General features: G+C 34.6%; 1 protein-coding gene across 10 annotated transcripts in view; it reads left to right on the top strand.

Annotated features, from left to right (window-relative positions):
• Positions 1 to 27624, top strand: part of LOC123561596 (poly(rC)-binding protein 3-like) — a 192630-nt gene that overhangs the window by 105039 nt on the left and 59967 nt on the right. For 9 of the 10 annotated variants that reach the window (XM_045354065.2, XM_045354074.2, XM_045354063.2 and 6 more), the window contains exon 4: positions 9528 to 9683. The gene's annotated coding sequence lies outside the window, so the exon portion shown is untranslated. Of the gene's footprint in view, positions 1 to 8145; positions 8289 to 9527; positions 9684 to 27624 lie in introns of those variants that run through there. The other variant, XM_045354067.2, reaches the window with a different exon arrangement.

The raw sequence follows: 27624 nt of genomic DNA, 5'->3' as shown, positions 1-27624 counted from the left end.
ATGTTGTGACCTTCACTTGTTAAAATTGATCCAGTTTGTTTTAGATTCTGGACAGAATGTCATTAATATATATAACTTTGTGTAAAAACTGCATCAAGAAATAATGATCAATCTCATATTTCAATTTACAAGGAAGATGCTTTTTTTCTGGAGTCAGTTTGCATAGTTTATGAGCTGACAAATTACTTTTCATAGAGGAAATAGAAGATTGATTTACGAAGTAATAAAACAACAGTTATCTGTACAACTTCTGTGATGCCTTCAGCTTATTATAAACTTAGAAATAATTATTTTCTGAGAATGTTGTGGAAAAATTGTCACTTGAGTTACTAGGCTTGATGCTGAAATTACAATTAAAACCAGTAAAGTGACACTTTGTAGCGCAGCACTGATATTACAATTTGAAAAATATGAATTAGTGTAAAGTAAAGTAATATATTATCTACTGTAGTAAGTTGAAAAACTTTAGGAAAACAGTCAATTAATTGCACCATAATAGAAAAAAATACCATGATATTTAATTAACTGGATGTGAATGTCCTATTGTTCAAATGCAAATTAGTTTTGTATGATTAAAAAAAAATACAAATGGGAAGAAGAGGAAAAAATTACAGCTAAAACTGAATGAAAATAGAAAGATGTGTATCAGACTTGTATAAAATAGTGATAATACTTCGTTCACTTACTGATTCACTTTCATTTTGAGGCTATATTTGTTGTTTTCCATTTAAAGCAGCATACCTCCAGATCGTTCGACAACAAAAAAAAATATTTTTTTTTTTTGTTATCTTGAAATAAATGCTATATTTCTTAAGAAGGCTTCAAAACTTAATTACTGACAAACTTTATGTTACGGAAACACATGAGAATTTGCTGTTTTTACTACTTTTTGTGATGAAAATCGAAAAGCGTTTCTCACGCTTTTACTCCAGGTAAACTGTCTCCCATTATAAATATCTATATTTTGAAGTCATTATTCACTACTTCAGCTATAGCGCTATTGGTTACGATGACGGGAAAATGTCTTTATTGCTGCGGCGGTCCGGGGTTCGATTCCCGATGCGGTCATCTTTTTTTCTTGATTTGGAGCTTTTAAAATATGTTAGAAACAAAAATTCATATTCTAATGTTCATAATATGACCAAACTTCAATTTGAAAGGAAGATTTTTTTTTAGCCAAATCTGGAGGCATGCTGCTTTAAACTCTTACCTCTTTTGATCTGGACAAGCATAACAAAATAACACCATGAAACCATATTATCTTTACACAGTTTCTGTCAAATAAAATGCTTCAGCATATTTCCATCGTATATGATGGATTGCTTCTTTATAATACCATAGATACTTGTGTATAATGCGCAGTTTTTTTACCCCCGGGACCACCCCCGAATCATGGGTGCGCATTATACACAGGTATAGACAATTTTCCAGCTTCAAAACAATTTTTTTCACGATTTTCGCCATTTTGGTAAAGGGAAATTACTCTCCGCACTAATTGTCTAGGCTAAAAACTACAATTGCTGTTACATTCGTATTATATTTATATGATGCAGGACCACTGCTGGTATAAGGTATTAGAATAATAGTACTTTATTTTTCCTTAAACAAAATTAATTTTACATAAATTCAGTTGTATTTTGAAGACAGAAATATCAAAAATCGTAAGTGTTATAATACTAATAAAAGATCAACTATTATCTTTAATCGAGCTCAAACTGTGAACAACAAAACTGACACGAGGCGTCACGCTAATTACAGATAATTAATGGCCATTTGATCTATGAGGTTTTACGGATCGTAACAAAGGATGATTACACCTTTTGATATCAGTTTGAATTGAGAAGTTGATGTCATTTTGAAAGGTGCCATTCCAAGATATTGAAAACAATTGCTTTCTATTTAATATTCATAAAAAATATTTAAATTTTGGAAATAATGATATCTTCTTGGTTTTATTTTCAAGAAAACAAAAGATCGATAGTCAGCGAGACCGATTCCTCTCTCCGCCGTGGAGATAAATTATTACCGGTGCCAATGTAAATCCTACTTTCGTTTTCAGTCTACCTCAAAATTGACCAAAAATATTTTTCCCAGGATTTTGGGCACAAATCTAGGGTGCGTATTTTACACGGGTGCGTATTATACACGGGTATAAACAGTAATTGTGAAGTGTGGCTTTTAAAAAGGAAGATTTTTTTCATTATAGCCAATTTTTGTTGTTTGTGTAAAATATTTAATTGTTATTGATACATGGATTTTTTATGCTCCCCAAAGGGCGAGCATATAGTTGCCGCTTTGTCCGTCTGTCTGTCTGTCCGTCACACTTTTGTCCGGAGTATAACTTGAAAAGTATTAATGGCATTTGATTGAAACTTCACATAATGATAGAGGTTATTGAGACAAAGTGCAGTGTCAAAGAATCATAACTCTGCCTTACCTAGTTTTTGAATTATCTCCCTTTATTATACAAAATAAGGCTTGTCCGGAGTATAACTTGAAAAGTAATAATGGCATTTGATTGAAACTTCACGTAATGATAGAGGCCAATGAGGCAAAAGGCAGTGTCAAATAATCATAACTCTACCTGACCTGATATTTGAATTAACTCCCTTTATTATACAAAATAAGGCTTGTCCAGAGCATTACTTGAAAAGTATTAATGACATTTCATTGAAACTTCACAAAATGATAGAGGCCATTGAGACAAAGTGCAGTGTCAAGGAACCATAACTCTACTTTACTTAGAATTTGAATTAACTCCCTTTATTATACAAAAAAAGGCTTGTCCAGACATTACTTGAAACTATCAATGGCATTTCATTGAAACTTCACAAAATGATAGCAGCCATTAACGGAAAGTGCCATGTCAAACAAAGAACCATAACTCTACCTAAACTAGTTTTTGAATTATCTCCCTTTATTCATTTTTCTTCTTTTTATTATCACTATTTTTAGCTCACCTGTCACAAAGTGACAAGGTGAGCTTTTGTGATCGCGCGGCGTCCGTCGTCCGTCGTCCGTGCGTGCGTGCGTGCGTGCGTCCGTCCGTCCGTCCGTCCGTAAACTTTTGCTTGTGACCACTCTAGAGGTCACATTTTTCATGGGATCTTTATGAAAATTGGTCAGAATGTTCACCTTGATGATATCTAGGTCAAGTTCGAAACTGGGTCACGTGCCATCAAAAACTAGGTCAGTAGGTTTAAAAATAGAAAAACCTTGTGACCTCTCTAGAGGCCATATATTTCACAAGATCTTCATGAAAATTGGTCAGAATGTTCACCTTGATGATATCTAGGTCAAGTTCGAAACTGGGTCATGTGGGGTCAAAAACTAGGTCAGTAGGTCTAAAAATAGAAAAACCTTGTGACCTCTCTAGAGGCCATATTTTTCATGAGATCTTCATGAATATTGGTCAGAATGTTCACCTTGATGATATCTAGGTCAAGTTCGAAACTGGGTCATGTGGGGTCAAAAACTAGGTCAGTAGGTCTAAAAATAGAAAAACCTTGTGACCTCTCTAGAGGCCATATTTTTCATGAGATCTTCATGAATATTGGTCAGAATGTTCACCTTGATGATATCTAGGTCAAGTTTGAAACTGGGTCACGTGGGGTCAAAAACTAGGTCATTAGGTCTAAAAATAGAAAAACCTTGTGACCTCTCTAGAGGCCATATTTCTCAATGGATCTTCATGAAAATTGGTCAGAATGTTCAGCTTGATGATATCTAGGTCAAGTTCGAAACTGGGTCACGTGGGGATAAAAACTAGGTCAGTAGATCTAAAAATAGAAAAACCTTGTGACCTCTCTAGAGGCCATATTTTTCATGAGATCTTCATGAATATTGGTCAGAATGTTCATCTTGACGATATCTAGGTCAGGTTCGATACTGGGTCATGTGGGATCAAAAACTAGGTCAGTAGGTCTAAAAATAGAAAAACCTTGTGACCTCTCTAGAGGCCATATTTCTCAATGGATCTTCATGAAAATTGGTCAGAATGTTCACCTTGATGATATCTAGGTCAAGTTCGAAACTGGGTCACGTGCGGTCAAAAACTAGGTCAGTAGGTCTAAAAATAGAAAAACCTTGTGACCTCTCTAGAGGCCATATTTTTCAATGGATCTTCATGAAAATTGGTCAGAATGTTAACCTTGATGATATCTAGGTCAAGTTCGAAACTGGGTCACGTGGGGTTAAAAACTAGGTCAGTAGATCTAAAAATAGAAAAACCTTGTGACCTCTCTAGAGGCCATATTTTTCATGAGATCTTCATGAATATTGGTCAGAGGGTTCATCTTGATAATATCTAGGTCAGGTTTGAAACTGGGTCACGTGGGGTCAAAAACTAGGTCAGTAGGTCTAAAAATAGAAAAACCTTGTGACCTCTCTAGAGGCCATATTTCTCTATGGATCTTCATGAAAATTGGTGAGACTGTTCAGCTTGATGATATCTAGGTCAGGTTCGTAACTGGGTCATGTGCCGTCAAAAACTAGGTCAGTAGGTCGAAAAATAGAAAAACCTTGCGACCTCTCTAGAGGCCATATTTTTCACGAGATCTTCATGAAAATTGGTGAGAATGTTCACCTTGATGATATCTAGGTCAAGTTTAAAAGTGGGTCACGTGCCTTCAAAAACTAGGTCATTAGGTCAAATAATAGAAAAACCTTGTGACCTCTCTAGAGGCCATATTTTTCAATGGATCTTCATGAAAATTGGTCAGAATTTTTTATCTTGATGATATCTATGTCACATGTGCTGAAAAACTAGGTCACTTTGTCAAATAATAGAAATAACGACGTCATACTCAGTTCAACACTGGGTCATGTGGGGATAGGTGAGCGATTCAGGACCATCATGGTCCTCTTGTTTGCTTTTGTTTCTACTATGTTACTCACCATATTGGGACAAGCACATGCATCCGGGAGCATCATTCGGTTTTAACGATTCCTTGTTTTTAAATGTTTGATAAAGCTTAAGAGAACTACTTTTTATTTCATTATTGATAAAATCATATCAGCTACTTTGTTATATCAGATGGGATTGTTTGTCTAAAATAAATTATCACACTTATGCCTCCAGCTTTAATTTAGTTAAATTTTTAATTAGCATTAACTAAAGTACTAATTATTGAAGATCAGATTGAATGGAAACAGTTTTAAGAAGTTTTAAAACGGGAAATTTAGAGAAGGGATTATAAAGTTAATGAATATGTAATATGTTTTTACTGGCAAAACTCTAATTCAGAGTCAAGCACTGAGAAAAGTCAAGTGCACTGTCATCAGGCAGCTCTTGTACATATTAAGTTTACCTGAGAGCACAAGTGACTCGGATCTTTGTCATCATCCAGTGATGAAGGTGTCACTGCATCCATCTCTGGTTGTTGTCCATTCACAGAGCTAAATATAGAAAATCTTCAAATAGCATCCCCTTTTAAATTGCTAGTTCAGTATAGGTTATAAGTTGAATACAGTAATTTTAAGATATTAATTTCGAGCGAGCGTTAACGAAGCGAGAAATTAATACCTGTTAATGCTGTATTCAACTTATAACAGTCTTACAGTTCGCCATTTAATTTAATACATACAGTTGATATGGCAACTGTATGTGAAATAGAACGAAGTGGAGCAATTCCATTAGCAGAGCAACTTGGGCAAACTGTAAATTTTGTTATTGATTTGATAGAATTGTTCCTTGGATGACCCTCTAGAATATTAAAATTATTTTTAATTGATTATGTTTTTATTAGCTCACCTGTCACATAGTGACAAGGTGAGCTTTTGTGATCGCGCAGCGTCCGTCGTCCGTCGTCCGTCCGTCCGTGCGTTAGTCCGTCCGTCCGTAAACTTTTGCTTGTGACCACTCTAGAGGTCACATTTTTTGTGGGATCTTTATGAAAATTGGTCAGAATGTTGATCTTGATGATATCTAGGTCAAGTTCGAAACTGGGTTACGTGCCATCAAAAACTAGGTCAGTAGGTCTAAAAATAGAAAAACCTTGTGACCTCTCTAGAGGCCATATATTTCACAAGATCTTCATGAAAATTGGTCAGAATGTTCACCTTGATGATATCTAGGTCAAGTTTGAAACTGGGTCACGTGCCTTCAAAAACTAGGTCAGTAGGTCTAAAAATAGAAAAACCTTGTGACCTCTCTAGAGGCTATATTTTTTACAAGATCTTCATGAAAATTGGTCAGAACGTTCACCTTGATCATATCTAGGTCAAGTTCGAAACTGGGTCACGTGCCATCAAAAACTAGGTCAGTAGGTCAAATAATAGAAAAACCTTGTGACCTCTTTAAAGGCCATATTTTTCATGAGATCTGTATGAAAGTTAGTCTGAATGTTCATCTTGATGATATCTAGGTCAAGTTCGAAACTGGGTCACGTGTCATCAAAAACTAGGTCAGTAGGTCAAATAATAGAAAAACCTTGTGACCTCTCTAAAGGCCATATTTTTCATGGGATCTGTATGAAAGTTGGTCTAAATGTTCATCTTTATGATATCTAGGTCAAGTTCGAAACTGGGTCACGTGCGGTCAAAAACTAGGTCAGTAGGTCTAAAAATAGAAAAACCTTGTGACCACTCTAGAGGCCATATATTTCATGAGATCTTCATAAAAATTGGTCAGAATGTTCACCTTGATGATATCTAGGTCAAGTTCGAAAGTGGGTCACGTGCCATCAAAAACTAGGTCAATAGGTCAAATAATAGAAAAACCTTGTGACCTCTCTAGAGGCCATATTTTTCATGGGATCTGTATGAAAGTTGGTCTGAAAGTTCATCTTGATGATATCTAGGTCAAGTTCGAAAGTGGGTCACGTGCCAACGAAAACTAGGTCAGTAGGTCAAATAATAGAAAAACCTTGTGGCCTCTCTAAAGGCCATATTTTTCATGGGATCTGTATGAAAATTGGTCTGAATATTCATCTTGATGATATCTAGGTCAGGTTCGAAACAGGGTCATGTGCGATCAAAAACTAGGTCAGTAGGTCTAAAAATAGAAAAACCTTGTGACCTCTCTAGAGGCCATACTTATGAATGGATCTCCATAAAAATTGGTCAGAATGTTCACCTTGATGATATCTAGGTCAAGTTTGAAACTGGGTCATGTGCCTTTAAAAACTAGGTCAGTAGGTCAAATAATAAAAAAAACGTTTTGACATCTCTAGAGGCCATACTTTTCATGGGATCTGTATGAAAATTGGTCTGAATGTTCATCTTGATGATATCTAGGTCAAGTTTGAAACTGGGTCAACTGCGGTCACAAACTAGGTCAGTAGGTCTAAAATTATAGAAAAACCTTGTTACCTCTCTAAAGGCCATATTTTTCAATGGATCTTCACGAAAATTGATCTGAATGTTTACCTTGATGATATCTAGGTTATTTTCGAAACTGGGTCACGTGCGTTCAAAAACTAGGCCAGTAGGTATAAAAATAGAAAAACCTTGTGACCTCTCTAGAGGCCATATTTTTCATGAGATCTTCATGAAATTTAGTGAGAATGTTCACCTTGATGATATCTAGGTAAAGTTCAAAGCAGGATCACATATCTTCGAAAACTAGGTCAATAGGTCAAATAATAGAAAAACCTTGTGACCTCTAGAGACCATATTTTTCAATGGATCTTCATGAAAATTGGTCAGAATTTTTATCTTGATAATATCTAAGTCAAGTTCAAAACTGGGTCACATGAGCTCAAAAACTAGGTCACTGTGTCAAATAATAGAAAAAACGACGTCATACTCAAAACTGGGTCATGTGGGAAGAGGTGAGCGATTCAGGACCATCATGGTCCTCTTGTTGAATAAAGAGTCTCTTCCAATTATTTTGCTATAAATCTTCATTAATTAATATAAGGAGCATATTTATTATTGATCCAGTAAATTATCACCTTAATTTAAAAAAGAAAAAAATGATTCATTAAAGCCATAAAATCAAAATATCCCCTGGTTCTCTGAGTTGTAATTGATAACAGTACCAAAAATAATGAAGACTTACACACACTCCAAGGAGAAGAGAAAAAAATTGTGAAAAATAAAGCGACAATTAATGACATTTCTCAGTAATAATGCTGGGATTTTTATGGATCTCATATGAATGCTTTTGGCTTTTATTCTGTCAGTAAAGAAATTCTCAGTGCCACAATATGGTCGGCATTGTCAAGATGGTGTAGGGATAGACATGCAACTGCATAAAATTATTATCTTATCAGCGCTAATATCGCAACATTATAGTCGTGTATTACTAAAGTCGTGTGACATTAAAGTTGTGTTTGTTGCAAAAGGTGGATATATTTATGATTATGATTAGTTATTGTAGAGTAACGAAAAAACATGAAAGCATAATTAGAAAATTATTTTCAAAGATTTTCATGATTTTGTGTTTGCATTAAACTGTTAGAAGAACCAGTATTTTAAAAATCTGTAGTTGCATTTTAGCTGCTGTTCATGATACTGTTGAAGCTCAACTGCTATAGGTTATTATTTTGCAGTTCAGCTGCTGTTAGAAATGCTGATGCTGTTCAGTTCCTGTGAGAGATCCTGCTACATTTCAGCTGCTGTTGGTGATGATGTTGCAGATTACCTACTGTTAGCGATGATGTTGCAGATTACCTACTGTTAGCGATGGTGTTGCAGATTACTTACTGTTAGCGATGGTGTTGCAGATTACTTACTGTTAGCGATGGTGTTGCAGATTACTTACTGTTAGCGATGGTGTCGCAGATTACTTGCTGTTAGCGATGGTGTCGCAGATTACCTGCTGTTAGCGATGGTGTTGCAGATTACCTGCTGTTAGCGATGGTGTTGCAGATTACCTGCTGTTAGCGATGGTGTTGCAGATTACCTGCTGTTAGCGATGGTGTTGCAGATTACTTACTGTTAGCGATGGTGTTGCAGATTACCTACTGTTAGCGATGGTGTTGCAGATTACTTACTGTTAGCGATGGTGTTGCAGATTACCTACTGTTAGCGATGGTGTTGCAGATTACCTACTGTTAGCGATGGTGTTGCAGATTACCTACTGTTAGCGATGGTGTTGCAGATTACCTGCTGTTAGCGATGGTGTTGCAGATTACCTACTGTTAGCGATGGTGTTGCAGATTACCTTCTGTTAGCGATGGTGTTGCAGATTACCTGCTGTTAGCGATGGTGTTGCAGATTACTTACTGTTAGCGATGGTGTTGCAGATTACCTACTGTTAGCGATGGTGTTGCAGATTACTTACTGTTAGCAATGAAGTTGCAGATTACCTGCTGTTAGCAATGGTGTTGCAGATTACTTACTGTTAGCGATGAAGTTGCAGATTACTTACTGTTAGCAATGGTGTTGCAGATTACTTACTGTTAGCGATGATGTTGCAGATTACCTGCTGTTAGCGATGGTGTTGCAGATTACTTACTGTTAGCGATGATGTTGCAGATTACTTACTGTTAGGGATGATGTTGCAGATTACCTGCTGTTAGTGAGTTAGTGATACTGTTGTAGTTCCTAAATTGCTAATTTTGTCTGTTTATATATTTCAGTGTGATTTCTAAGGAGCAGCACAGAGTTCTTGTAGATGGCCAGGCAGGGGTGCAGTATAAAGCATTGACCTTTCCCTACCATCCAACTGAACATCCAGCCCCATAATTCCTGGTAGTGACAACTTGCTAAAGCAACTTTACACAAGACAACATCAGGTAAGTTACAGATTGATTAATCACTTCATATTGATTAATGTTCAGAGTGAAAATATTTGTTTATATTGGCTTAAGTTACAGAGGTTTCTTTTTCACAAGTTCTGATAAGGAAAGATCATGACATGGCTTGAACTACTTGAACCACTCACAACAAACCTTTGGGATGTGCAGTTGTAATGTTGCCATCATCTCGGAATGATATCTGAACTTTAATATGTCTGCACTTGGTAATTTTATTAAGGGTTAATTTATGCACCAAGTGGAAGCAGATTGCAGGAAAGATTTGGTATTATTGTCTAGAGATAGTGAGTCTATATATTAAAACCATTGCAAAGTAAATTGACAAGCTTCACCAGATGTGTCATTGTAAAATGCGGTAAGAATCACAAATAATATTGAACTGTGAGAAAATGCTTACTTAGAGAGGAATAAATTAAATATTCATGTTGAGTTGTGTTCTGTTTTCTCCATATAGTCACCTTGTAGACTACTATTTACAGTGTCCTCTGTTAGAATTTCATACAAGCCAATCATATAAGAGCATATACTTTTTTTAACTAGCCATTCATAATACACCTTATCTTTGTATATTAATTTTCATGTTTTTTGGTATTGCTGTTACTTAAATTTTTTAAGTTGTATGTATGCGCTTTTTGTTTAGTATTTCTCTTTTAATGTTATTAATTCTTGAGAGATGTTTTATGGCTTTTAAGAAAATGGTTTTACCAGATCAAGTTTAAGTGGTGTCTTGAAAAATCTCTCTTGTTGCTGATCCTGCAAAAGATAAACCCAAGAAGTGAAAGAGGCATTATAAATGATTATTAGACAAAATACATGCCAGTATGTCAGTCGGCACTATCATTTTTGAGCACGAAGATAAATAATTAACCCAGTTTATTGCCATTTTTACAAAGAAATACTTAATTATGATCTTAGATATATTGCAATCAAGAGTAATATCATGACAAAGGTAAAATTGCTGCAAGACATGTTCTGTCTGTAGTGTGTCGATTGGGACGCCATGTAGAAATGTATTTTAAGACTGGCGTACCAACGTTACCAACTGAAACCATATGTTCTTGCTCGTAAGAAAGACTGTTATTGTTTATGTTAAGAGCAAATTTGACTACGTAGAATGACATCCAATAGAATTGCAGAGATTCTTGGGATTACCGTGGGATTTGAAAAAGCCAGATGAATATAAATTCATTTGCACTGAGCCGTCTTCTTCGTTTTTTCTCTCTCTTATATTACCTGTGAAAAATTTTGGCAATTTCCACATTATCAATACTGTGTGTGTCTTAATTTACTAGAAGTTGTAATAATTTGTGTGAATGATAATGTAATTGTTTTGAACTTTTTTGTTTAATGCTCAATTTTTATCAGGAATTATGTTGTAGACTTATATCTTCTTGCTAATTATTTATAGGCAGGAATATTTTTACTATGTCTCCCACAACACAGTGGTGTGGGAGACATATTGATTTACTCCTGTCTGTGTGTGTGTCTGTCTGTGTGTGTGTGTGTGTCTGTCTGTCTGTCACAAATCTTGTCCGCACTCTATGTCGAACATTTCTCATCCGATCTTCACCAAACTTGAATAAAATGTGTTTGACCATAAGTCCTTGGCCAAGTTCGATAACTAGCTAAATCAGCCCAGGCACTTTTGAACATAATTACCAACACTGCCGATACAGCATTGTAGACCGGTTACTCCAACATGTGAATACCAGTAGACCACAAAAAGTATACAAAGACTGACTTACTATTCAGATGATTAGGCAGTTGTGGGAGACATGCGCTTTTCTCAAAAGCACCACTAGTTACAGCTTTAAATCTACAAAAGTACTGTGAAAGATATGTTACTTACAGTATTTTTATACCACTGTAAACAAAGTTTAGGAGGATTGAGTTCATTTCAGGCTAGATCCAATTTTAGTTATGATCTTCCAATTTTGGGCAGCATTATGCCCCTTTTCTGCCTTTAAATTTGCAAATTGTTGATGTTCGATTGATAAATTTTGAAAGGATGAATGGATTGAATTCATTTGTAATACACAAGTGTGTGATCATATAATACAGGTCGAATTTGATTTTGGACACAATCCATCAAATTTTATAGGAGAAATTTTGTCTGGAGTCATGGCCCCTTTTCAACTAAAATTTTGTTCAACAGGTCTGTGCTTCGTACAGGAAGGCGGTGTTACAGGGTAATTAATTAGCCTGCTAAAAACATGCAATTTTCACTTTCTTTGATTATTCATGTATCACATCTGAGCCTGGCTGTAAAGTTATTATATTTGTAACCAGTCACAGAATGCAAAAGTTTCCATTGGTCAGTTTTTATATCAAGTTCAAAATTAACCAATTCAAGACTGGCCTTCAGACTTTATATTTAATGTCTTGACTGCCAATTCCAGTAATCCTTTGGAATACCTTATTTCTATATGACATTGAAGATGCATAATGCATTGAACTTCCTGCCAGAGAAAGTTAACTTGCAGGAAAATTTGGGTTTGCAGACATTATGTTTCTGTATTGAGAAGAAAAGCATCATGTTTGTTGTCATGACAAATACATGTTAGGCTCTTCTCTTCTGTAGAAGTCAAGGTGTCACTTACCTCTCTGTGATGTCTGTTTTTATGAGGGGAAACAACATACCAGAGAAGTATGATTGACCACACCATGTGAAACTTCTGAGGAATCTGGACAACAATTTTAGGCTTAACCGAATAGATCTTTGGTTTCTCAGGCTCTTCTCGGCACACAGATCTGAGGTCACAGATGCAGATTGAAAGCAGGTTAGCATTTGGACATAGATGAAGATTAGTATTGGTCTTTCAGAACCATAATGATTAAAGAACATTTTTCATTACGAAAAATTAACTATTTTACAAATTATACAAGTCGAAGTAAGCTTAAGCAAATATTTTAGTAGATTTTCACCTGATTTGGTAGAGAGAGAAAAGATAACAAAAAGTATATTAATAATTGCCATTCATTCACACTCTTCAAGATGGAAAGAAGAAATGTGTTTGTATTTTTCTGAAATATAATTTCCAGCAGTATTTCAGTTAAAGATTTCAGATAGCCATTCCTCTGATTGTTTTTGCCATTGATAACTTCTTCATAGAGACATTTAATAAGGAGGACAAAAGTTCTTTTTCCCACGTAAGTCAGAGAAGAGGACAATGTTCTTCCTTAAAGAAAATTGCAACTTCTCCACATGCGTTTGAGATTGAGAACAGAAGTTCTTCTTAACTCAGTAGCAGCTTCTCAGTGTTACTTCAAGGTAGAGAACAGAAGTTCTTTTAAATCAATGACATCTTTTCCACATTAGTTTGAGGTTTCTAAGCTTTTAGTCATTAGCAGTTTGAAGACTCACAGTGAGTTGAAGGCAGAGGAAGATAGTTCTTAGACAGTGGAAACTTCCCCACATAAGTTTAAGGGGGAGAACAAATGTTTTCTTAGTTTGAACAACGAACAAAAGTTCTTCCCATTTAGTGAATTGCAACTTCTCCATATGAGTTCAAGGCATAGGAGGAAAGTCATTAATAAATGAACTGCAATTTTCCAAATGGAGTAAGAGGTGGAGGACGGAAGTTCTTCCTAAGTTGAATGGCAAGTTAGAGGTGGAAAGCAGAAGTTCTGCTTAAATTGGAATAACAACTTCCTCACATGAGACAGTGATGGAAGTCAAATAAATGTAATATATCTAGCTGGATTTTCTCTAATTTACAACTGTTGATATTGTAAAGTAATGATACATTGTAAATTATTTCCTTTAGCTCTTCCTTAGTGACAGTATTGTCACAGCCTCAAAAGAAAAACATTTTCAGTGCAGGAGTTTCCATCACATGTTGCTGGCAGCTGCTTGCTGTGCACGTCATACTACAAAGGTACAGGCCGCAAGACATTTTTCCTGGAAGGTTGTGATGGAACTTTTGCCCTCTGGTGATGTTACTTCCAAGTCTGCAGCTGCTAATGATTTCTAACCCATAGTGCAGACACATAATTATATTGTTGACTATTTCCTGTTTGAATGTTTAACCATGTTGTATTCATCTGTGAAAGGACTCCATGGTGCGGCAGTATTATATTTGCAAAATGTACGTAAGGGTTGTTTCAGTTTTGCAGTCAGTACTATATGTCTGGATGTCCGTTGATCAGCAGCACTTCTTTTTTAGTCATTAGATAAGTTCATAAGAGCTCCAGTCCAGAAATATATTTGAGCCGTGCCATGAGAAAACCAACATAGTGGGTTTGCGACCAGCATGGATCCAGACCAGCCTGCGCATCCGCGCAGTCTGGTCAGGATCCATGCTGTTCGCTAACAGTTTCTCCAATTCCAATAGGCTTTAAAAGCGAACAGCATGGAGCCTGACCAGACTGCGCGGATGCGCAGGCTGGTCTGGATCCATGCTGGGCGCACACCCACTATGTTGGTTTTCCCATGGCATGGCTCATTTGATCATTTGATTTAAGAATGAATGTGCAGCCCCTTCTTTTGTGACAAAATCATTATTCCTGTAGCAATAATTTTGTGCCGCCCTGCTTACCCAGGAATTGTTGCTAAAGGACCAACTAAATGTTCAATGCAAATTTTGAAAGTTAACCACTAAAATCATGTCTGCCACTGATGTAATACAAATTTTCAAATAAAATTCCTTTGAAGTCACCCATACTGCCGTAAGTATGATAAGTTCCTGCCAGCAAAGAATCTGGTAGTGATATTTTAGTGCTATGTGACAATGATGTGTGTTTAAGACAATTGGTAACACATTTTGACATCTTTTTTCTGTTTGTTTCTCTAAGTAACTTAATAGCTATTGATGGGTACATTATGATAAATTATGTTTTATGTCAAAATGGAAGAGATTCTTTTTCTGTGTGAAGATTTTGGCTAATTCTTATTGGTTTTTATATTCATTTTTGTGTTATATCACTATTTCAGACCATTCAGGTGATAAATTATGGCATTGTGCCTTTGTGTGGTATATGATAATATGTTTTAGAGAACTCATTGGAGGGTATTAAAAGTATACTAAAGATTTTTTTCGTTTTCTCGAAAGTTATTATTCTTAAATCTTTTAAGAAAAACACAGATATTGGAGTTTGATTGTAATATTATACCTGTTCAGGGACAAGAATATACAGGATTTTACTGTTTATTTCAGTAAGCATCTCAGAGATGTCTGAAAATTCAGAACATTTTTGTAGAAATCAGTACTGTAAACATTTTTTTCAGTTGTTTTTTTTTTGCAAATAATGAATAACAAATTGCCATGAATTTATACAGCATTCTGTTAACACCAGTTGTGGAGATGATGTGACAGTTATGATGTGTTCCATCTAGATGCTGTAAGATAAGCCATCTGTATCTGTCTGTTCATTAATCTAGATAAAAACAGTGTTGGGAATGGATAACTTTCAGATGCTTACACTGATTAGCTCCCTTAGCAATATTGGTTACCTTTGTTAACTTCAGATGTCTACACTGATTAACTCCCTTCATAATAATTAAGTCATTTGTAATATTTTGAAAAATGAAGTCTGAATTCTTTTGAATTTTTGGAGATTTGTTTAATGTTGAATTTTCAATATATAAATAGCTTCATAAAGATGAGAATTCAGTAAATGAAAATTAACTGTATAGGACAGAATGGGGATAAGGAAATTGAGTTAGGTAGAAAAATGACATCAAGTAGCTCAAAGTATGCCAGGATTTCAGTTTGTGTTCACTCTTGTTTCTATGGTCTGTGCTTAGTGTTAGAATTTTGTATTAAGATTTCCTTCATACCTACAGATCAAACACCCCCTTTCTCATACATAAAAGAAAATATCATCATATGTTTGGGGGATTAACTTTAGGGTTACCGACTTCTTTAATGTTATGGGAATTCTTTTCTTCTACTAAGTTGGCAATAAAGAGAATGTTTTTGTTTCGTTCAGTTAAAGAGTGATGCTTAGCTGTATTGTCATTTGTTGTTAGAACATGTTTTAATGTGTGTTTTTCAGTTCATATTTCTTCAGTTTATGTGTCATGTTTATCTACATATGAATTTTGGATAGAACATTACCTTCCAAAAAATTCTGTACTTGGGACCTGCTTCTGATAAAGACCAGACCTAATAAGACCTGATAATAATTCTTGCAAAATCGCATATCATTGACAAGTATGAAAATGCATACACACTAACTGAAAGAAGTTTTTCTGTAAAATTACAAACAAGATCTTGTTTGGTTACCTTGATATTAGTGAGACTTAATTCGATGTTCTTGTGAGAGTTTCATACCTGTCTAAAACCACTTTTTGCATTTCCAAATTATGGTATTTACAGACAGATTTGACTATAGTCATTTTAGGTCTCATGATTCATGTTTTCTGCTGAGTTAATGCTGAAATGGAATTGTAAATTCCTAATATTCCAATAAGAATTAATTTACTGCAGTTAACGTTGTTTTGTTTTTCCCAAGATAAAATTCTTTAAGAAGTTACACTTCAATTCATTATTGAAATGTATAGCATAATTAAGCATTTCATTTGATATTCGTATATACATTTAACATATGTTTCAGCTAATTAAAGACATTGTACTCCTGTTATGTAAAGTTGCTAGAAACCAGCAGAGGGCAAATGGTCTACATATCTGGGGTAACTGTTACCCCCACCCCCTGCTTAGAAACTTCTTTGAACATATTATCTCTGCATTTGCATATAACTGTGGAACCCTGGGAGACTTTGAAATGAGTGTCTGTTACCCAGCATGCACTTGGTAGAATAAAAATAATCTCTTTTCTGTGTGGTTTTTGGAAGAATTTATGTGAACTTGTCAATATGTACATTAAATTCGAATAATTATTGTTCTTTATCTCTAATTGTTAAATAATATACATATTTTTTATTTTCTTTATATATTTAAGACCAGATTCAGGTATTATAAGTGCATGTTGAATATATGTGACTTAAATGGTGTGTTGAAATTGGAATATTTTGAATTTGAAACCAGTCTCTGAATGAATCCAACTGATGGGTCCTCAGTGACTGAATGGTTAGAGTAGCAACCTTCAAATCACTTTCCACTCACTGATGCTTGTTCAAAACCTCGCTTGGAATGATAGAATTATTCATGTGAGGAAACCATCCAGCTGGCTTACAGAAGGTCAGGAGTTCTACCCAGGTGCCTGTCCATGTCTGAAACAATGCCTGAAGGACCACCTAGGGTCTTCCTAAACCATGGAAAGCTGGCAATTTAGTCGCCATACAACCTAAAGTAGCTACAAAGTACAGTCGCCCTCACAGTGTTCTTTTTATGGATGTTGTACTATAGGTTGCACACCAACCGCCGCAATGTCTTCTAGTTTAATTGAAAATAGTTCCTATAAAATACCTCCCAGACTAGAAAATCTTGCAATAATTCTTAATCCCCATGGTGGTCAGTAATTTCCTAAGATATATTGTCTAGATGGAACAATCCTTAATTAAACCCTCAGACAAATGGAGGTTTATTTCTTTCAAGTAATGATTATTTAGGGTGATAGGGAATAAACACTTACTTCCCTTTGTGATAAATCTCCATTTGTAATGGTTACAATTTAAAGAGAAATGGAAGAATATTGTTGAGGAAGTTGCCAATTTTACAAGATATTTTACATGTAGATATAAAAGCAGCATTTATAATACTATTTATGGGAACATCAGGTGGAAAGGAGGTGTACAGATAATCGTGATTCGCTGCAAGAAGCAATGTCATATTTACTTCATCAATGTAAGATGTTTTTTGGGAGTGAAATAAAGCCATTATGTTATGTGCTATTTGGTGTTAGTTGAGTTTACTTTGTGTATGATAGGCATAGAAAGAAGAAATTTTCATTTTTTCAACAAGAAAAGCTAACATTGCATGATGTGATAGAAAAAATACTACATTAGTATCTTTATTCCACATTGGATTTTTTAAACTCCTTGAATAAAATTGATAAATTGCTCTTTCAAATATATCAGTTAATTGATATTTAAAGGGTAATAGGCCCTTAAGACAACAGGTGTATAGAAAAATCGAAAAATCATTCCAAACCAAAGCAGTAGTCAGATTATCGGCAGTGAAAAGGTTTTCTTGACAAAAAGTGCCCCATACTGAATAGATCAAGACATGCAGGTATGGGTCAGACTTGCCTGCATTGTCTTGCAGGAGAAACATGGTATATCATTGATTGCCTTCATAACTTGCTTGCCTTGGTATTTTGGCATGGAATCATAATAATAAGCATGACAGCCTTGACCCATTCTGATATGTTGAGGATGCCGCTAATTATGACCATGTGTTGAAATGTTGGCAAATTACTTGTTGATGTGTTCACAAATCCACTCAATTTGTTTCTCTCATTACTCTGATGAGAGACACCTTGGTCATCTAAACATTTACAGCAATCCTTAGCCATAATTGTAGTCTTATTGTAGATGTGGAGGTCGAAATAGAAGTTATAGCAAACATTATGGAACAGACAAATAGTTCTTGGATGATTTCCATTTATCCTATTTAACCTTTGTATACTTACAGCAGAGGAGTTACAACACATTTTGTCAAAATATTTGTTAGATATAAAATTATGTTCTTACAATTACCCAACAGGCAAACCAGTGGATCAGTAATGATCATTGACAATTTCTTTTTAAGCTTTGTAGGGGATTTTGTATTTTTTATAGGGGATTTTGTATTCTTGGTAGGGGATTTTTAATTTTTCTTATGAGATTTTGTATTCTTTGTATGGGATTATGTATTATTGTAGGGGATTTTGTATTCTTTGTATGGGATTTTTGTATTATTGTAGGGGATTTTGTATTCTTTGTATGGGATTTCTTATTCTTTGTAGGGGATTTTGAATTTTTCATATGAGATTTTGTATTCGTTGTATGGGATTTTTGTATTCTTTTTGTGGGATTTCAGCCTTCTCTTGCAGTTACAGACTTCTATATGTGCTATTTTAGACTGAAGAATTCCAGAATAGTACAAAATTTGTAATCACACAAATATTGGTTGGTATCAAGAGTCTGAACTACCTTAATTTAATGGTGTTAATAGCTGCTGACGTTTTTAGCCCACCATCATGATGATGGTGGGCTATTAAAATCACTCTGCGTCCGTGGTCCGTCCATCCGTCATTCCGTCCGTCCGTCCGTCCGTCCGTTAACAATTTCTCGTTATCGCATCTCCTCAGAAACTACTGGGGGGATTTTGACCAAACTTTGTCAGAATGATGTATTGGTACCCTAGTTGTGTCCCCCTGAAAAACAGACTGGTTCAACAATTTATGAGTGAGTTATGGCCCTTTGTTTATTTCTATAATTTATATAGATTTATATAGGGAAAAACTTTGAAAACCTTCTTGTCCAAAACCACAGAGCGTAGGGCTTTGATATTTGGTATGAAGCATCATCTAGTGGTCCTCTACCAAGATGATTCAAATTATTTTTCTGGGGTCAAATATGGCCCCGCCCTGGGGGTCACATGGTTTATATAGACTTATATAGGGAAAAACTTTGAATAACCTCTTGTCCAAAACCACAGGGCCTAGGGCTTTGATTTTTTGTATGTGACATCATCTAGTGGTCTTCAACTAAGATTGTTCAAATTATACCCCTAGGGTCAAATATGGCCCCGCCCTGGGGGTCATATGGTTTACATAGACTTATATAGGGAAAAACTTTGAAAATCTTCTTGTCCAAACCACAAAGCCTAGGGCTTTGATACTTGTAATGTAGCATCATCTAGTGGTTCTCTACCAAGTTTGTTCAAATTATCCTCCTAGGGTTAAATATGGCCCCGCCCCGGGGGTCACATGGTTCATATAGACTTATATAGGGAAAAGCTTTTAAAATGTTCTTGTCAGTAACTACAACATTCAAACTTGGACCACATGTATATTTTTGAGTGGCAAGATGAACCTTGACATGAGTTGACCTTGATTTTGACCTAGTGACCTACTTTCACATTTCTGTAGCTACAGCCTTCAAATTTGGACCACATGCATAATTTTGTGCACTGGAAAAAACTTTGACCTTTATTTGACCTAGTGACCTACTTTCACATTTTTGAAGGTACAGGCATCAAATTTGGACCATATGCATAGTTTCCTGTTTCAAAATGAAATTTGACATTGATTTTGACCTAGTGACCTACTTTCACATTTCTCAAGCTACAGCCTTCAAATTTGGACTACATGCATAGTTTTGTGTACCGAAAAAAACTTTGACCTTGACATTGACCTAGTGACCTACTTTCACATTTTTGAAGGTACAGGCTTCAAATTTGGACCACATGCATAGTTCTGTATTCTGAAATAAAATTTGACCTTGATTTTGACCTAGTGACCTACTTTTACATTTCTCAAGCTACAGCCTTCAAATTTGGACCACTTGCATAGTTTTGTGTACTGAAATGACCTTTGACCTATACATTGACCTAGTGACCTACTTTCACATTTTTAAGGTACAGGCTTCAAATTTGGACCACATGCATAGTTTTGTATTCCGAAATAAAATTTGACCTTGATTTTAACCTAGTGACCTACTTTTACATTTCTCAAGCTACAGCCTTCAGATTTGGACCACATGCATAGTTTTGTGTACCGAAACAAACTTTGACCTTTACATTGACCTAGTAACCTACTTTCACATTTTTGAAGGTACAGGCTTCAAATTTGGACCACATGCATAGTTTGTATTCCAAAGTAAAATTTGACCTTGATTTTGACCTAGTGACCTACTTTTACATTTCTCAAGCTACAGCCTTCAAATTTGGACCACTTGCATAGATTTGTGTTGTGTACGGAAATGAAATTTGACCTTGAGCTAGTCAGTAAGTCTTGAAATTTGGAACACTCAAAAATGGCACATTGGTGGGCGCCAAGATCACTCTGTGATCTCTTGTTGCACTTTAAAGCCTCTGAACCTGCTCCCATCTGATTTTGAGGACATTTCTGTCTTTTCTTTTGTATTTTATAGATTGCTGGAGCACTGACGTAACTAGATCTATTTACCTAAATTCTCTTGCAGAGGGAGGTACGCGCGGAACCTGTAAAAATGTTGAGAATATTCCAACCCTGAGCTACATAAGTGAAAGTGCAAAACAGTGTCTAACAAAAATGTGAATAGATCAGCCATATTTTTTATCCTGACAGGAAAAATGATGTTTTCCACAAGATGGTGCTTAATTGTAATTATTCTTTCACTATTTTCTCCTGTAGCAAGTTCTTTTTGTCAAGGTATTCTTTAAAGGTACAACTGCACTTCTTTTTAAAAATTTTAAAAGGAGTTTTTACATTTTTCAGGTATGAATGCCGTATGTTATTAAAAAAAATCAGGCAGAAGCAATTCAATTTTGAGACTTTTGCTGTATTTAATGGAGATTAATGAGCAAAAAGTTTGTCTTCCATGCTTTGTTCTTAGATGCACATAACTCGGATCCCAGAAATTACTAGCAAAAGAGCCAATTTATTCGTATTACAAAATGAGATACAGTCAAGCTGGTCCAAATAGAGAAAATTTCATTTTTGTAGTGTATTTTAGGAAAGACAACCTACAATATAGACACCCCATTTTGTCTCCCAGGACATCAGGCTGCTATGACAGTTTGTACTGGTAATATTTCATATAGTTTCAAGCAAAAAGAATGAAATTGGTGAAAAGGTTTCAACATTTTACAGTACTACCTATATATATAAATAATTGTCCTAAGTCTTGCTCCAGGACATGTAGAACCTTTAGCCTGCTGGTGGCAAGTGACTTCCTTTGCGACCAGTGCAGACCAAGATCAGCCTGCGCTTGCACGTAAATGCCGGCTGATCATGGTCTGCACTGTTCGCTCTTCAGTCCGTAAATTTTCAGTGAACACCCCTTTAAATAATAAATGGAACTACAAAATGAATGATGGACCAGTCCATTTTAGAAACTTAGCAGGGTACGGGATAATATACAGATACATTTTGCAAATAACTTGCAATAATATGAATTCTTACAGTAATGATGCTGACTGAAATAATGAATGGAGGTTACTCAGTCAATCACAGTTGTACATTTTTAGTATGAAAAGACCTTGAATCTCTGAAGCAAAGGAATAATTAGTATGCTGTTAGCTGAAGTTTGCCAGGCAAAATATTTGTTTGCTTACAATTCTTATAATTATCAGAATTCAAAGAGATAATTAAATGTGTTTCAAAGTTATTTCATAGCAAAGATTAATTATGTTGTATGTTTTCAGTTCTGACATTAGACATTGAAACAGATATTTTAGCTGTTGTGCTTCATCCAAAACAAAAACTTAATTACTTGTGTTTAGGAACTTAGAATATCCTCCCTTCTCCCTCAGACATTTGGGATGTGTATAAAGCAAAAGAGGAAAAGTGAAGATACAAATTTTTCCATAGTATTCAGTATTGAAAACAAAATAAAACTAAGGTAAGGTGGACTTTCATTAAAGAATCGTTTAGCCCTTATTATGCTGCACGACTGATTCTGCCTTTGCAACCATTGTAGATCATGATCAGCCTGCACATCAGTGCAGTCTGATCAAGATCTGCACTGTTCGCCATTCAGTCAGTATCTTTTTGGTAAGCACCCTTATGGTACTGTCCAGATTGAAAGATGGACAAGTTCATTATAGAAATTTAACAGGATAAGGGTTAGTTATCTTACCTTGAAATCAGCTTTGATAGATATGTTTCTTTGTGACATAACTTCTTCATTAGTGTTTCTCTGAGGTATGTTTTGTGAATATTTATTTAAAATCTAAACCTGCAATTTGTATTTAAATAGCAGTTAGAACATAAATATGAAGGTGTGCTTAATTATATGTTGGCTTTCAGTATCGTAAATATGGTACGTTTTCTATTTCCTGAGCACAATGTCTTGTTATTCGAGAAAAAAGTCTGTTTTTTTTGTAAATGTGGTGGGAGGACTAAGTAATAATAAACATGTAAGAGTGGATTTCTTTTGGTCTTATTCTGACAAAGCCATCATGTTAAATGTAAATACTGGAAGCATATGATGGATCTATAATTTTACAACTTACTTAATGTTTTGCAGAAAAAAATAACATCAAGCTTTGATGTTATGGGATAAGAAAAAATAATTGTCAGAATATGTTAGCCTGGGGATATATCAGGGCAGCGTACTCGATTTGCAAAAGCAGTCATTTTATGAAGTTAATCAGTGAGAAAATTGAATTGTCCCAGTTGTATTTCGGTGAAAGTATTCCACAGGTTTGCACCTAATTTCTGCTACTAAAACCGTATGATAAGCAATTATTTCTGGTAAAATCATGAAAAAAGTTCCTTTACAGGTATCGAAATAACGCTTGAGAGGACTTAAAAGATGTTTAACAACAATTTTCATGAAGAAGATTTGTAATTTACATTAACTTAATCGAAAATTGTGCTAAAGTCATTAGAAAAAATATGGTTATTTTGTATGCATAAAATGCAAATACAACATATTCAAATCATATTTTATCAAGAAATCAGGGTGCGTTTTGATAATTTCAAGTTATTTTCTTGAGATTTAAGGTAAATGTTCTAAATAAGTGCAAGAAAGATTGTTGTATGTTATTTTTATTTCTCCAAATCCATTTAGCAGTAACATATCCTGTAAGAACTGAGTTTGAATTGTTCGAACTTATTAAGTTACTTATTAAGGGAGATAGAAGTCATTTGTATTCTTTATTTATTGATGCCACACATCATGCTGTCATCCATATCAACAAAGATCTATAAGTAAAACAAATCTGAAGTTCTCAAAGAAACCTGGAGTAAAATCTCACAAAATCTCACAGTAAGTAAGAGATCTTGCTTACTGAAAGAATGTGCAGACACTTTTTCAACAGAGTTCCAATATGACCTTACTTAATAAGAAAAGTTGAAATATGACCTGCTTACCTTACTGCATAAGCTGCATTGAGGGTTTCCAATTGACCTTCTTACCTATCTTAATAAGCAAAGTTGCCCTATGACCTTACAGAGTTGTCATTTGACCTTCTTACTTAATAAGAAAAGTTGAAATATGACCTGCTTACTGTACTTAAATAATAAACAGAGTTGCAGTTTGACCTTCTTACTTAATAATAAGCAAAGTTGCCATTTGGTCTTACTTTACTTACTAAGCAGAGTTGCCATTTGATCTTACTTTATACTTCATAACCAAAGTTGCCATTTGACCTTACTTAATAAGCAAAGTTGCCATTTGATCTTACTTTACTTAAAAAGCAAAGTTGCCATTTGACCTTACTTTACTTAATAAGCCAAGTTGCTATTTGACCTTACTTGATAAGCAAAGTTGCTATTTTACCTTACTTTACTTAATAAGCAGGGCTACCATTTGACCTAACTTTACTTAATAAGCAGAGTTGCCATTTAACCTTATTAACTAAATAAGTAGAGTTGCCATTTGACCTTACTTTCCTTAATAAGCAGAGTTGCTGAATAACCTTACTTTACTTAATAAGTAGAGTTGCCATTTGACCTTAACTTTACTTAATAAGCAGAGTTGCTTGTTGACCTTACTTTACTTAATAAGCAGAGTTGCTATTTGACCGTACTTTACTTTTAATAAGCAGAGTTGCCATTTGACCTTACTTTACTTAATAAGCAGAGTTGCTATTTGACCTTTCTTTACTTGATAAACAGAGTTGCCATTTGACCTTACTTTCCTTAATAAGCAGAGTTGCTGAATAACCTTACTTTACTTATAAGTAGTTGCCATTTGACTTAACTTACTTAATAAGCAGAGTTGCTTTTGACCTTACTTTACTTAATAAGCAGAGTTGCATTTGACTACTTTACTTTAATAAGCAGAGTTGCATTGACCTTCTTACTTGATAACAAGTTGCCATTTGACCTTAACTTTACTTAATAAGCAGAGTTGCCATATGACCTCACTTTACTTTAAAGAAGCAGAGTTGCCATATGACTTTACATTACTTGATCATCAGAGTTGCCATTTGACCTTACTTTACTTAATAAGCAGAGTTGCCATTTGACCTTACTTTACTTGATAAGCAGAGTTGCCATTTGACCTTACTTTACTTAATAAGCAGAGTTGCCATATGACCTCACTTTACTTTAAATAAGCAGAGTTGCCATATGACTTTACATTACTTGATAATCAGAGTTGCCATTTGACCTTAACTTTACTTAATAAGCAGAGTTGCTAGTTGACCTTACTTTACTTAATAAGCAGAGTTGCTATTTGACCTTACTTTACTTAATAAGCAGAGTTGCCATTTGACCTTACTTTACTTGATAAGCAGAGTTGCCATTTGACCTCACTTACTTTATAAGCAGTTCCATTTGCTTACTTTATAATAAGCAAGTTGCCATATGACTTACTTTACTTATAACAGAGTTGCCATTTGACTTAACTTACTTAATAAGCAGAGTTGCCCATTGACCTTACTTTACTTAATAAGCAGAGTTCTATTTGACCTTACTTTACTTAATAAGCAGAGTTGCCATTTGACCTTACTTTACTTTATAAGCAGAGTTGCCATTTGACAGTACTTTACTCCTTTAAATAAGCAGAGTTGCCATTTGACCTTACTTTACTTAATAAGCAGAGTTGCCATTTGACTTACTTACTTAATAAGCAGAGTTGCCATATGACCTTACTTTACTTAATAAGCAGAGTTGCCATATGACTTACTTACTTACTTATGACCCTTACTTACATAAAGCAAGTTGCCATATTGACCTTACTTTACTTAATAAGCAGAAGTTGCCATATGACCTTACTTTACTTAATAAGCAGAGTTGCCATATGACCTTACTTTACTTAAATAAGCAGAGTTGCCATTGACTTACTTTACTTAATAAGCAGAGTTCCATTTGACTTACTTTACTTAATAAGCAGAGTTGCATTGACCTTACTTTACTTAATAAGCAGATTGCCATTGACCTTACTTTACTTAATAAGCAGAGTTGCCATATTTGACTTTACTTTACTTGATAAGCAGAGTTGCCATATGACTTTACTTTACTTGATAAGTAGAGTTGCCATATGACCTTATTTACTTTAAATAAGCAGAGTTGCCATTTGACTTACTTTACTTAATAAGCAAGTTGCATATGACTACTTTACTAATAATTGCCATTACTTACTAAGTAAGTTGCCATTTGACCTACTTTACTTAATAAGCAGAGTTGCTATTTGACCTTGTTACTTTACTTAAATATACAATAGAATAACTTTATAAAAATGTCTATATAGAGCCTAAAATGTTGTGTTGATTTACAAACTAACAAATACTTATAATGCATATGAAAATGATATTTTACAGAAATTACTTGATGATATTAATAGAATTCATTTTACAATTCATGCAGTTATTGGCTGAACAAAATGTCATTGTTTAACATGGTGTTTTAATTTTAATCATATAAGATCATGCAGTTATGGCCCTTGATTCATAGAATGGAAATATCTATTCCAAAACTTCCTTTAATATTAAACTTAAGTTCATATTCATGCTTGTAATGCTGTGTTCCACAAATTAAACATATTCTGATACAATAGAATGATATTTGGTAGAGTAAGGGACCTTTGCTTTTCATTATTGATAGAATTTTCATCAATGTATTGTTTGTTAAACCCTTACCCTGCTAAATTTCTATAATGAACTTGTCTATCTTCCAATTTGGACAGTACCATTAACTGTTAAAAGGGATGCTTACCAAAAAGGTACTGGCTGAAAAGCGACCAGTGCAGATCATGATCAGACTGCATGGATGTGCAGGCTGATCATGATCTACTCTGGTCGCAAAGGCAGAACTAATCGTGTCCATCATGATAAGGGTTAAAAAAAGAGATAAATATTTTCTCACAAAGGCAACAAAATTTCTAAAATGTTAGTTTAGGGTGATATTGCACTTATATATGATATTTCATTTAGAGTAATATCCCTTTCCAGCAAATATTTATTTGTTAACTCCTAAGATTATGCGCCGTTGCATGTGAGAGTGAACATCTGTTTTAGCGAAAACTTGTTAAAACAAGCTGTTCTGGTATACATGTTTTTATCGAACTTGCAAATTTGAAGGATAATTTGATTTTGTAGTATATTGGCGCCATGGACTAAGACTTGTTTATGAATTGAGTATTTCAGATTCATTTTCCCATACTGATTATAATCAACAATAAACTGATCTACAAATATATAATCTGTTTGTTTACGGATTTGATATTTTGAATTTGTTCTCTTCATGCAGATGGAAGTCTCCGATAAAGCGATAGGAAAATTGTCAAAATCAGATGCAGTACATTATATATAGGTAATCAAGATATGTAAAAATTATTTAATGGATAGGTAATCAAGATATGTAAAAATTATTTAATGGCAAAATAATTGGAAAACAAAAGACAGAAAATGATGCCTTAGGTAATTAGTTGCATTACAAAGCAGTGAGGAAAATTATTTTATTTTCTCTTACATTTTATAGCAGGAAAAAATAAATTTCTTCATAATGAGCACAAAATTGTCATATGGAGATGATGAAGGTGACTATCAGTATAACATACGTGAGACAGATGGATCCACTTATTATAAAATTTGACAGCAGAATTTAGCTCCTTTCAAAGAATTGTTTCAGAGGTTGTCCTTGGATTTTTTTTAGTAACTAACAATAATATTTGTCGTACCAGAAGGGCATGCACTGTGGTAATAGTAGACACTGATATTACCACTCAGCCAGGAATCTTGAGTTTGAACCATACTAATGGCACCTCTTCGTATAAACTGCCATGGTTTTCCAAAGTAGTGCGCTCAAGAGCAATTTAATTAAGCTTCAAACTCTTCAGATTACAAATTCAGTCTTTAACTTTTACCCTGCTAAATTTCTAAAATAGACTGGTTTATCATTCAATTTGGGTAGTACCACTTATTATCCAAAGGGTAGT

Source organism: Mercenaria mercenaria, chromosome 10, assembly GCF_021730395.1.
Source record: "Mercenaria mercenaria strain notata chromosome 10, MADL_Memer_1, whole genome shotgun sequence".
Classification (NCBI taxonomy): Eukaryota; Metazoa; Mollusca; class Bivalvia; order Venerida; family Veneridae; genus Mercenaria; species Mercenaria mercenaria.
Note: the sequence above shows the minus strand (reverse complement) of the source record. Positions and strands in the feature narration are given on the sequence as shown.